This window comes from Lactuca serriola, chromosome 7 (assembly GCF_051521515.1).
Source record: "Lactuca serriola cultivar US96UC23 chromosome 7, Lser_US96UC23_V15, whole genome shotgun sequence".
NCBI classification, from domain to species: Eukaryota; Viridiplantae; Streptophyta; class Magnoliopsida; order Asterales; family Asteraceae; genus Lactuca; species Lactuca serriola.
This window is the reverse complement of record NC_136414.1, coordinates 98,288,099-98,299,634: the sequence shown is the minus strand read 5'-3', so window position 1 is coordinate 98,299,634 and position 11,536 is coordinate 98,288,099.

Below are 11,536 nucleotides of genomic sequence, written 5' to 3'. Positions count from 1 at the left end.
TCATTTGCTTGGATCATCTACAAAAATTCCAATGCTTATTCCAGAATATTATGGTCAGTGGGCAGATTGTATGGAAAATTACTTGAACGGATTGGATGAAGAATTATGGAAGTGCATCACAGGAGAAGTCAATCAACCTGCACAAGTTCAGCCAATCGGCATGTCTTCAAGCAGTTCAGAAGTTGATAATCAAACCGATCATTTAAAACGTCTGGAAAAGAAATGCATGAGGGAATTAAGAGGTGAATTTCCTCCTGTTGTGTACAATTATGTCAGAACATGCAAAACAGCTAAAGAAATCTGGAACAATCTCAAAGACAAATTTCAAGGAAGTGAAAAGACGAAAATCACATCTGTGAAACAATGCCTGGTGGAACTCAAAGATTTTAAACAAAAAGAAAATGAGTCTATTGAAGCATACTATGATAGGTTCAACGAGCTAATCTATCGTTGTAACCGTTATAGTATAACCAGGTCATCAATGGAGTACAATTTGATATTTGTTATGGGACTTCGAAAGGAGTGGAGAAGTGTGAGCATGATGGTGAAAAATCAACAGAGTTTTGATACTTCGACTTTGAATGACTTGTATAATCAATTGAAATCTCATGAAAATGAAGTCAATGAAATAACTGAAGAAGCTATAGCAAGTCTTGGTGGTCCTTTAGCTCTAGTTTTGAAGGATTCAGAAAGAGAAAGTGAAAAATTGAAGTCTGATGAAGAAGAAGGTTTTTTGATGAATTCTGATGATGAGGTTGTTGCTTTTTACTCAAACAATAGAGTAAAGAATTTTTTTAAGAAACCTTTTAATCCAAAGAAGTCATCAGATTCGAAGGATAGCTTTGAGAACAAAAACAAACTGGATGAGAAGAAAATAGAAATGAAGACAAATTCGAAGAATGAGATGGAGCAAATGAAGATGCTATTGAAAGGTGATACAGGGATTAATTCTCATTATTGCTATGGAGCAAATCATTTGGCAGTAAATTGTCTGTTGAGGAAGAAGGAAGAAAAGAAGAATAAAACAAAGGATGAAGCTTACTTCACTGAGAAACTGGAGGAAGTAAAGAACAAAGCGAAGAATTTGTCATTGGTGGCTCATGGAGAAACTGAATCGGATGGCACATATCAAATATGGTCTTCGGGTTCAGATGATGAAGAGATGAGAAATCCAACTCATGGAGCCATGTATGCAAAAATGGAAGAGGATTCAGATGATGAACAGACTAACGAAGTGTGTGGGCAATGTTTCGTTTCGAAGTCTACTGACAAGTCGCCCATGACTACCAAGGTACGTAACATTCTTGAATCTTTTTAATATTCCAGTTTCTGCATATAATTCTAAGTTAGTATCTTTTGATGAAACTGTTACTTACTTTGATTCAATCATTGTGTCTGCTAGCAATGAAGCGAAAAAGTTAAGTGATCAATTACTAGAGACGAGAAAAATGTTGGATTCAAAAGTCACTAGGATTGATTACTTAGAATTGCAAGTTTCAAATATCATGGAGGATAGAGAGAAATTAGGAAAAGAAATAAACTTGTTATTAGCTCAGAGAAATATTTTTTGTAATTCAACAAAAAGATTGTATGGAAAATTAACTGAGTTACATCATTCATGTGAAATTAGTAAGGAACAACATACAAAATTACTACCTTTTTTAGCTTATGATAGAGCTAAGGTTGATAGTATTTCATATGATTGCGAAAAAGAAATTTCTGATTTTAACAAAGTTCCAGATGATAGCTATAGATATGGAATTGCAAAAGTCGAAGATTATCTTGATGCTAATGATTTAGTAAAAATTGTAAATGAAACCTTAACTAAATCAGAACAACTTCGAATTTTGAAAAAGACTGAGAATTCTACATCTAATATTGAAACTAATATTGCTGATATTGAAGATAATTTTGATAATATTAGTGAAATTAGTGATTTAGAAGATGTAGATTGTTCACAGTTGTCTGTCATAAATGTTGCAAATTCATTTAAAGGGAAAGAAAAATGTGACGATTTATTAATGAAAATTGAAACTGATAAACCCTCAACTTCGAAAGTTTGTGATATGGAGTTTGTGGAAATACATGAGAGTCAAACTGATGATAGTGACAATGAAGAAGAAAATTCAAATACAAAGTCAAATCAAAGGTCGAAAGAAATTGAAATTCCTCGAGTGGTTGTTGATCAAGTATATTTGGATACACAAGAATTTGAGAAGATTCTTAGTGAAAAAGGTGCTCATTTTCTTGAATCGAACATTGTTGTTTATCCAATCTTCAAATGCACTGATGATATTGTGTTCCCAAATCAAGTCTTTGTAACAACAGGTAATGTTGAAAATATAAAACCTGAATTCAAAAAGATGGTTGAGGAAGACAATATACAAACTTCAAATGAAGGATTCTTTTCAAATCAAAGTACAGTTGAAAATAATCTTACAAAGAATTCATATGAATTTCAACATCATAAACCAAAAACAGTATGGATTGAAAAGTCAAAAGTTGAAAAGAAGGAAGTTGTTCCAAATGCAAATATGTTTTCAAAGCACGAACATGTTAAAACTGATGTTAAAACAATTAACAAAGTGATAAAATTAAATTCAAAAGAATTTAAAACTCAAGTTGAAAATTTTTCAAAGGAAAATAATATTTCGAAACGTCAAGCAAGGAAAACAATTTTTTGGCAAACTGTTGAACCATCAAAAATGAGATCAACAAATTTTTCAAAAAGAAGAAAAGCTTTTAAAGAAAAATAAAAATCTCAAATTTTTTAAAAGAAAAGTGCTTCGTTTTCAAATAAAAATTCAAAAGTTTCAAATGAAATAAAATCTACAATACCAAGAAATTTTTTTCAGAAAAAGGTTGGAAATCAAAATTCAAAGTTTCAAAACAAGACATCTTATCATGAATCATATCTTTCAAAACCAAAAGTTGATTATGTTCCAAATTCAGCAAAATGTTATAATCCTTTGAAGAAACAAGCTGACAAAGTATCATATGCAAAGGGAATAACAACAAAGAGAAATATTGATCATTGGTTGGAAGGAAAAGGAAAGATATATCAATCAAGTAAGTTTTTGAAAGAACAGATACATGAGGCGTATGACAAATATGCTAATCCTTCAACAAATGGTAGTTCATCATCCAAAGAGTCAAATATATCAGTTAAAGTTTGGCAGCCGATCACAAAAGCAAAAAGAGGAGAATCACAAACTCAAGATGTGAAGGGTGAAGTTAGTGAAAATTTGAAAATAATAAAAACTCATATATCTGACCCTTCGAATGAAAATGTTAGATTTATTGACAGTTTCAAAACCAAAGTATATGATTGGGTTAATGGTTGTACTTTACAATTGAATCATAAACCTAATATGAATGGACCCAACAAAGCTTGGGTAACTAAAATTTTCCAATGATTGCAGGTACTTGGTGACGAGCAATATGATAACAAGTGGTACATTGATAGCGGTTGCTCACGTCACATGACTGGGAAGAAGGAAAACTTGCGTGATTTTCGAAGCCTAGAAATTGGAGGAGTGATTAAGTTTGGTAATAATCACAAATGCAAAGTCAAGGGTTATGGGAAAATAATGAATGGAAATTTCACTATCAACAAAGTTGCATTTGTTGAAGGTTTGCAACACAACTTGATAAGTGTTTCACAACTTGTTGTGGGCACTGGCAATCAAGTTCTTTTTAATGAAGAAGGAAGTGTTATTTCGAATGTCAAGACTAAGGAAGTTTTACTTAAGTCAAAAAGAAAAGGTGATATGTTTACATTGGATAATGTTCCTATTGTAGGCAAACCTGCTGTGTGTCTACTTTCGAAGGCTGCTGCTGATGTTAGCTGGTTATGGCACAGGAGATTATCACATCTCAATTTTCGAAACATCAACAAACTTGTCATACAAGATCTGGTAAGAGGTTTACCCATTCTTAAATATGATAATGACAGTTTGTGTGCAGCTTGCGAAGTAGGAAAACAACACAAACAAGGTCATCCAATCACAATAGATTCGAAGATTGTTGAACCCCTTGAACTCCTGCATATAGATTTATGTGGTCCTTCAACAGTTGATACTCTTAACAAGAAAAGGTACATTTTGGTAATAGTAGATGATTTTTCAAGATTCATGTGGGTTTACTTTCTCAGGTTAAAATCCGAAGTTCCACAAATGATGATTGATTTTATCAAAAAGATGGAAGTTTCATTGAAGAAGACAGTTTGAAAAATTAAAAGTGATCATGGAACTGAATTCAAAAATCATGTCTTCGATATATTTCTGGTGGAAAAAGGAATTTTGCATAATTTTTCATCTCCTTATACACCACAACAAAATGGTGTACTTGAGAGAAGAAATCGATCATTATGTGAAGCTGCAAGAACAATGTTGGCATTTTCGAATTTACTCAATATCTTTGGGCTGAAGCTGTTTCAACTGCGTGTTTTACTCAAAATCGATCATTCATTCATAGACGGTTTAATGTTACTCCTTATGAAATCAACAATAATCGAAAACCTAATGTCAAATTTTTCCATGTTTTTGGATGCAGGTGTTTCATAATGAATCTCAAGGATAATCTTTCGAAGTTTCAAACAAAAGCAGATGAAGGAATTTTCTTGGGATATTCACACAATTCAGTTGCTTATAGAGTGTTAAATAAGCGAACCCGCAAAGTGGAAGAAACTTTTAATTTGACATTTGATGATCATTACATTAAAAATTCTAATCATAAATTTGTGAATTATCCTATTTTGCAAAATTCTTCAAATACAGATGATTCAATTGAAATGGATGATGTTGATTATGATTTGATTTTTGGTATTTCAGAACAAGCAATTGATGCAGAAAGAAATGCAACTGATAATCAAACATCAAAAAATTTGAACTATAACAATGATTCAACTTCGAATTTGAATCAAAACCTAAATGAACAAGCTGATGATCCAGTGGAGGAGGAGCACTTGGGATCAAATACTTTTGTTGAGGGGGAGCGTTATAGTGAAAGAGATAACATGTCAACAAATGTTAGTGTCGAAGAAGAGCAAATTCTTTAAGAAGAACCGATAAATGAACCAGAACAAAATATCGAAACGGAGTCAATCATCGAGGGGGAGCCCATACTAGAGAAAGATACAATTCTTGAAGAAGAACATTTTGATGATGCTGATGATTCAATTTCCATCAATGGATTAGAAACAGATGTTATGTTCGAAGATGCACCTTTGGATTTTGATCCTAATTATCCACCATTGGATAAATGGACAAGAAATCATCCAAAAGATCAAATTCTTGGTGATCCACAAGCAGGAATCATGACAAGAGCACAACTTCATGCACGAAATCAGGTACTAAACAATCATCAAGAGTTATGCATGTTTCATGTTTTTATTTCCAAAATTGAACCAAAGACAGTTAAGATTGCAATGGAACACTCTGATTGGGTTGTTGCTATGCAAGCTGAATTGTCTAAATTCGAAAGAAACAAGGTTTGGAGATTAATTCCAAAGCCTGATGATGTGTCAGTTGTTGGACTTAAATGGATTTATAAAAACAAAACTGACAAAGATGGAAACATTATTCGAAATAAGGCCAAACTTGTTGTTAAAGGATATTCTCAACAAGAAGGAATTGATTACGAAGAAACATTTTCCCCTGTCGCAAGACTCGAGGCTGTTCGTATTTTTCTGGCTTTTGCAGCTCATAAAGATTTTGATGTCTACCAAATGGATGTCAAATGTGCATTCTTAAATGGAGAACTCGAAGAAACGGTATATGTTGAACAACCTCCAGGTTTTATAAACTCAAAGCATCCTAATCATGTTTATATTTTAGATAAAGCTGTATATGGGTTAAAACAAGCACCAAGAGCATGGTATGCAACTCTAACATCATTTTTGAAACAATCAAATTTAAACAAGGTTCAGTTGATCCCACTTTATTTCGAAAGAAAATTGGAAATCATCTGATGCTTGTTCAAATTTATGTTGATGATATAATTTTTGGCTCAACTGACCCTACTTTATCTAAAGAATTCGAAGATTTGATGTAAAGCAAATTTGAAATGAGTATGATGGGCAAAATTAATAACTTTTTGGGTTTGAATATTAGACAAAACAGGGAAGGCATATTCATTAATCAAGAGAAATATACGAAGAATTTGTTGGAAAAGTTTGGAATGACAACTAGCACAAGGTTACGAATACCAATGGCAACGGGCATAAAGCTAACTCCTTCGTTAGATAAATCTGCTGTTGATATTACTTTATATCGAAGCATGATTGGGTCTTTATTGTATTTAACTGCAAGTAGACCTGATATTATGTATTGTGTTTGTAATTGTGCAAGGTATCAATCAAATCCACATGAACCACATCTCACAACAGTAAAGAATATTTTCAGATATTTGAAAGGCACTACTTCGTTAGGATTGTGGTATCCTTCGAAAACAGGGTTCTTTGTACAAGCTTATTCAGATGCGGATCTTGGAGGATGTAGTCTTGATCGTAAAAGCACAACTGGTGGTGTTAATTGCTAGATGGAAAGCTGGTCAGCTGGCAATCGAAGCAGCAAACATGTGTTTCAATATCAACCGCTGAAGCTGAATATGTTGTTGCAGCTACGTGTACATCACAAATAATTTGGATTCAAAGCCAATTAAGAGATTATGCAATTAATATGAAAAAGATTCCTTTATATTGTGATTCACAAAGTGCAGTAAGAATTTGTCATAATCCTGTGCAGCATTCGAAGACCAAGCACATTGCTCTTCGATATCATTTCATCAAAGATCATGTTGAAGAAGGAAATATTGAAGTTCATTTTGTAAAAAAAACGGACCAATTGGCAGATATTTTTACAAAGGCTTTGGATGAAAAATCGTTTCTTCGGATCTTAGATGGATTGGGAATGATAGATGGAAATTCTCTTCAAACTGATAAAAGCGAAGAATGATGGGTCTGAATCATTTGGTGAATGGACGGAAAGAATGATTCAGTGTTCAGAGGTTACTGTTCATGGTCAACGCTTCGAACGCTTCGCATTCGAAAGTTTTGAAGTAGATAATCAGAGGTTACTGTTCAAGTCAACGGTTCGAATGCTTCGTATTTGTACACAATTCAACTAAGGTTAGCTTTTTAGTTTGTTAATTTTTTTGAAAAACTTGAAAAATCAAAAATATTTTCTTTTATTGAAAAATTAAAAATTCAAAAAGATTTTTGTTTAGTTTGACTTTATTTTTTTTTAAAATTTCAAAAATACCAAAAATATTTTTCATTTTTTTAGTTTTAACATGTGTATTGTGAGTCTTGTCAAGTTTCAAATACGAAGGACTCATACGTTTGGATTTGAAGGAAAGGTATGATCTCTATACATTTTGGACTAGTTAGGATGTCCCTAGAAGCATGCTGCTGCATGTTGTCTAAAGCCTCGAATGATTCTATGTGTGAGAGATGAAAGCCTTAATGAAATTATATCATGAAATTTCTACCCATCAAGGCTTGTATTTGCATAAATCAACAAGAGCTACCTTATTCTTCTCAAATGAGTTAAGAGTTTTCTGTTTTGTCCAAATATAACAGAGGTACCCTTCGATTCTTAACCAATCTTTTTAAACCAAACAATTCTTACATTCCAAATATTCGAAGATTTGTCCTTGAGGTATTTGATCAAACCAATCAAAACCTAGACAAATCACAAATTTGTGTTTGTGATCTAATATCATGAATTCGTGATAGTAGTGAAACCCAAAATACCATTAACCTTAAGGAATTGACGGGGAACCATGTTCCAGATCTTACGAAGCTTTTGCTTCAGTACCTTTTATACTCCAAATCATATTCATTTCTTTTGAGTGATCTTAATCAAACATTCAAAAACTACGATGTTTGTTCCCAAAAAGATCCAGCATAAATGTTTTTTTTATGAATATGATTTTCGTGTGAGTATATTTTCAAAATCCTAGTCACTTTGAATATCATTCGCAACCAAGTTGTCACTGACTACACTGGTCATACAACTAATTTTGTTTACAATTCCTCACCTTATTTTAAGGTTGATATGTAACAAAATTTTCGAAGCCACCCCATGTGTCCAATAAAAGAAACCCTTCGAAACTTCTTTACAAGTTATCGATTGTAATTCACAGGAAACCACACAATCTGTTAATTATCTCTCTTGATAATTTTCGAAGATATCTTTGCCTGGGATAAAATTGTTTTTGTGTCACAAAGCAATTGTTGACATCACAAGTTTTCAAAAGTTTTTTTTATTTTGTTTCTCATCTAATTTCTTTTGGAACACAGCACACACGAAATCCTTGAGGTTTGAGTAACACCAACATAAACTAACGATTTCGAAATTCTGGCAAATGACTTCGCTTTTTAAACCCCAAAGTGAAAGAGCCTGACCTCAATTTTGAAGGCATCCGACGGTTACAATTCTTTTGGGGAATACCAAACAGTCCTATCTCTTGATGACGCCCGGTGTATGATAAGCGTGTAAGGCGTGTTGATAGTTACGATTGTTACTTTTTGATGAATACATTCCGGGTTTCAAGGTGCCATGTCAGCAAGCATTTAATGTATCCCGCTTCAAATTCAAAATTCTAGGGTTACATATAAAAGGGCAAATCAGAACTCCATAACACTTTACGCGATCAAACTCTCAGAAAAACAAAAACTCTCTGTGCAATTCATCTTCTTCACAAGTTCTTTTCTCAAAATCATCTACAATGGCGACTACTTCATCACCAACAACAGACGAGATCATCAGTGTTCCAATTTTGAAGATCCAGGGTTCAAACTATCAAGTAGAATCGGATTTGTCGAAATATCCGGAAGAACTACACATGCTCGTGGTTGCTTTACAGAATTCTGTTCTGTCTAAAACAATGTTTGAATCCTTTGCTGCACCAATGTCCTGGTTATCAAAGGCAGGTTCTACAGCTTCATACAACAAAGAGACTAGGTGTGTGGAATTCACCATGGTTACAGATACGAGAATTAGGGTCTCCAAGAGATTGTTTTGCAAGATTTTGGGAATTCCGAGTTCTGGCCCGTATGATGAACTCACGTCTTCGCAAGTGGTGTACATGTTCAATGAGATGGGTCACCAACCTCCATTGACACGTATTAGTGATTTCAAGAAGTCAGGGTTACCAACGATTTGGAATTTTTTGTTTGGCATCTTTCTTAGATGTCTTACTGGAAGAACAGTGGGGTTGGATAAAGGAAGAATGGAGGTCTACGCAATGGTAGCTGGTCTATACTACGATTTGCAGGTGGATTATTCTGAGCAGTTATGGACAGAGTTCATCACCAGTATTTCGAAGACCAGTGCTAAGCACGAAATTTCTTGTGCCAGATATTGGAGTCTGATAGTCCAATATGTCTATCAGAAGGAGAAGATCGAAGTTCCGGATTACGAAGAGAAAGCCATTTTTCATATGTACGGGAGTCCGAAGGAAGTACATGATGATCCGGCTATTTTTTCCACAGTTGTTCGCATTCCGGATGCTATGCTCAAGAAGGTGGAACCTACGAATAACGTGTTGGTGTCATACTTACAATCCATTGACACAACCGTTGTGACTGGGATGTTACAACATAAAGCAAAGAAGAAGTCGAAGAAGTCAAAGAAGACAGAGGGTGACTCTTCAGAAAAAGGAGTGCAAGAAGAACAAAAGAATCAACAGCTAATCGTTACTTCTCAAACGGTTGAAGAGGTGTCTTCGGTTTTAACCTCGGTGGCTGATACACCGGTTATCGAAGCCTCTCCATCTAAGGAAACGATTACATCGAAGACGGGGGTTTTTCGAAGAATCAAACTCAAGCGAAAATCTCAATTGGTGAAGAAAACTCAGGTTACTCATCAAGGGGTTACCGTTCGAGAAATTCCAGCTCCGGTATCACCATCTTCTAAAAAGCGAAGGGCTGAAGATATGGCAATGTATTTAAAGAAAACCCAACGTATTGAAGAAGTGGAACATGTGCCTGAGACTCCTGAAGATGACATTCCAAAAGAAGTCGAAATCTTTCAGTCTACTGAAATTTCGAAGCCTGCTGAGATAAAGATTCTTGAATCAACGACTCTACCACAGGTTACTTTAACCACTGATTCTCCTACATTCCAATCAATAATGGACCAACCTTTCACCACCATCTTCTCAACACAATCAACTGATCCACCAAATCCATCATCACATGTTGCTGAAACAATGGCGATTGATGAAGAAACTGACAACGAAGGGTTTGGAGGAACATTCGAAGCTCTTTCCTTTGATAAAGCTGAAGAAGAGTTTCCTGACCATATGCTGATGACGATGAAGCAGTTCAAGATATTGAATTCAAAATTGAATTCTATCTTGCAATCTCAAGCGGATGTCGGAAGTGCTGGAATCAATATCTTGGAAGTTGATTCTCTTATGAAGGAAATGGAAAATAGGGTGATGTCGAAGACTTCAGGGCTCATACGTGATTCAGAAAGCCGTATTCTTGAGAAGACTGATCAGTCTGATAGTTCTACAGAGAATAGAATCAATTCTCCGAGATCTGATTTCCTGAAGGAGGTGAAAGATTTAAAGACGGTTACGAAGGAGTGTCATGTGCTCTTCGTACAGGAAGTGAAGAAGGTTAGAGAAGATGTTAATATGCAGATTCGTGAACTTCTTGAAGAAATGACGAAGGAAGTTCAGCATATTCAACAGGGGTATGAATCAGCACATCAAAAGATCGATATCATTTGTGATGCGGTTGTTCAATGTGTCAAGATGTTCGAACAAGTAAATCCTCAGATGATTTCTCTTTCAGCAACAGAAGTACAACATTTTGGAGAGTTGGTGAACCTGCTGAAAGAACTCAAAGAAATCTCTTCGAAATCATCTTCTCCGATTATCTCTCAAGAATTTCTTTCTCAGAAATTTCTTCATTTCGAAGCCATTCTTCAAAAACATCTTACTCCATTGCTTCGAATCTCAAGCCTTTTGCCGAATGTATCAGATGCCCCACCTGCTGTCACAGGGGTGCAAGGGGGAGAAAAGGTTGGTCAAGCAAAGGCTGGGGAACAAGAGAAGATATCTGAAGATTCGAAGGTGGTAGGAAAAGTTTATCCTTCGAAAGCTATGGTTAAACCAACAATTGTTTCAGCTGCTCTAGTCATCTCGACTGTGACTACAACTGTTCCAATATCAAGACCTATTACAAAAGGAATTGTTATTGAGAATGTAGTTCCTTCGAATGCTTCTTCGTCAAAGAGTGCAACTCCTTTGAATGTGAAAGACAAAGGAAAAGGAGTCATGATTGAGAAGACTAACAAAGAGAAGAAAGCTGAGGTGGCAGCTGAAGTTAAACGAATGAGGCATGTGGAAAGCATTATGTGACAAAGGGCTCTTGAAGGTTCGAATGTTGATAAGGGAGATCCTTCAAAATTATTCAACTACGAAACTATTGAATCAAGGGTGATGTTCGACCATATGTATTCATTTGATAGGATTCCCAAGAAGAGTTATGTGGTGACAAACACAGATTATGGTCAAC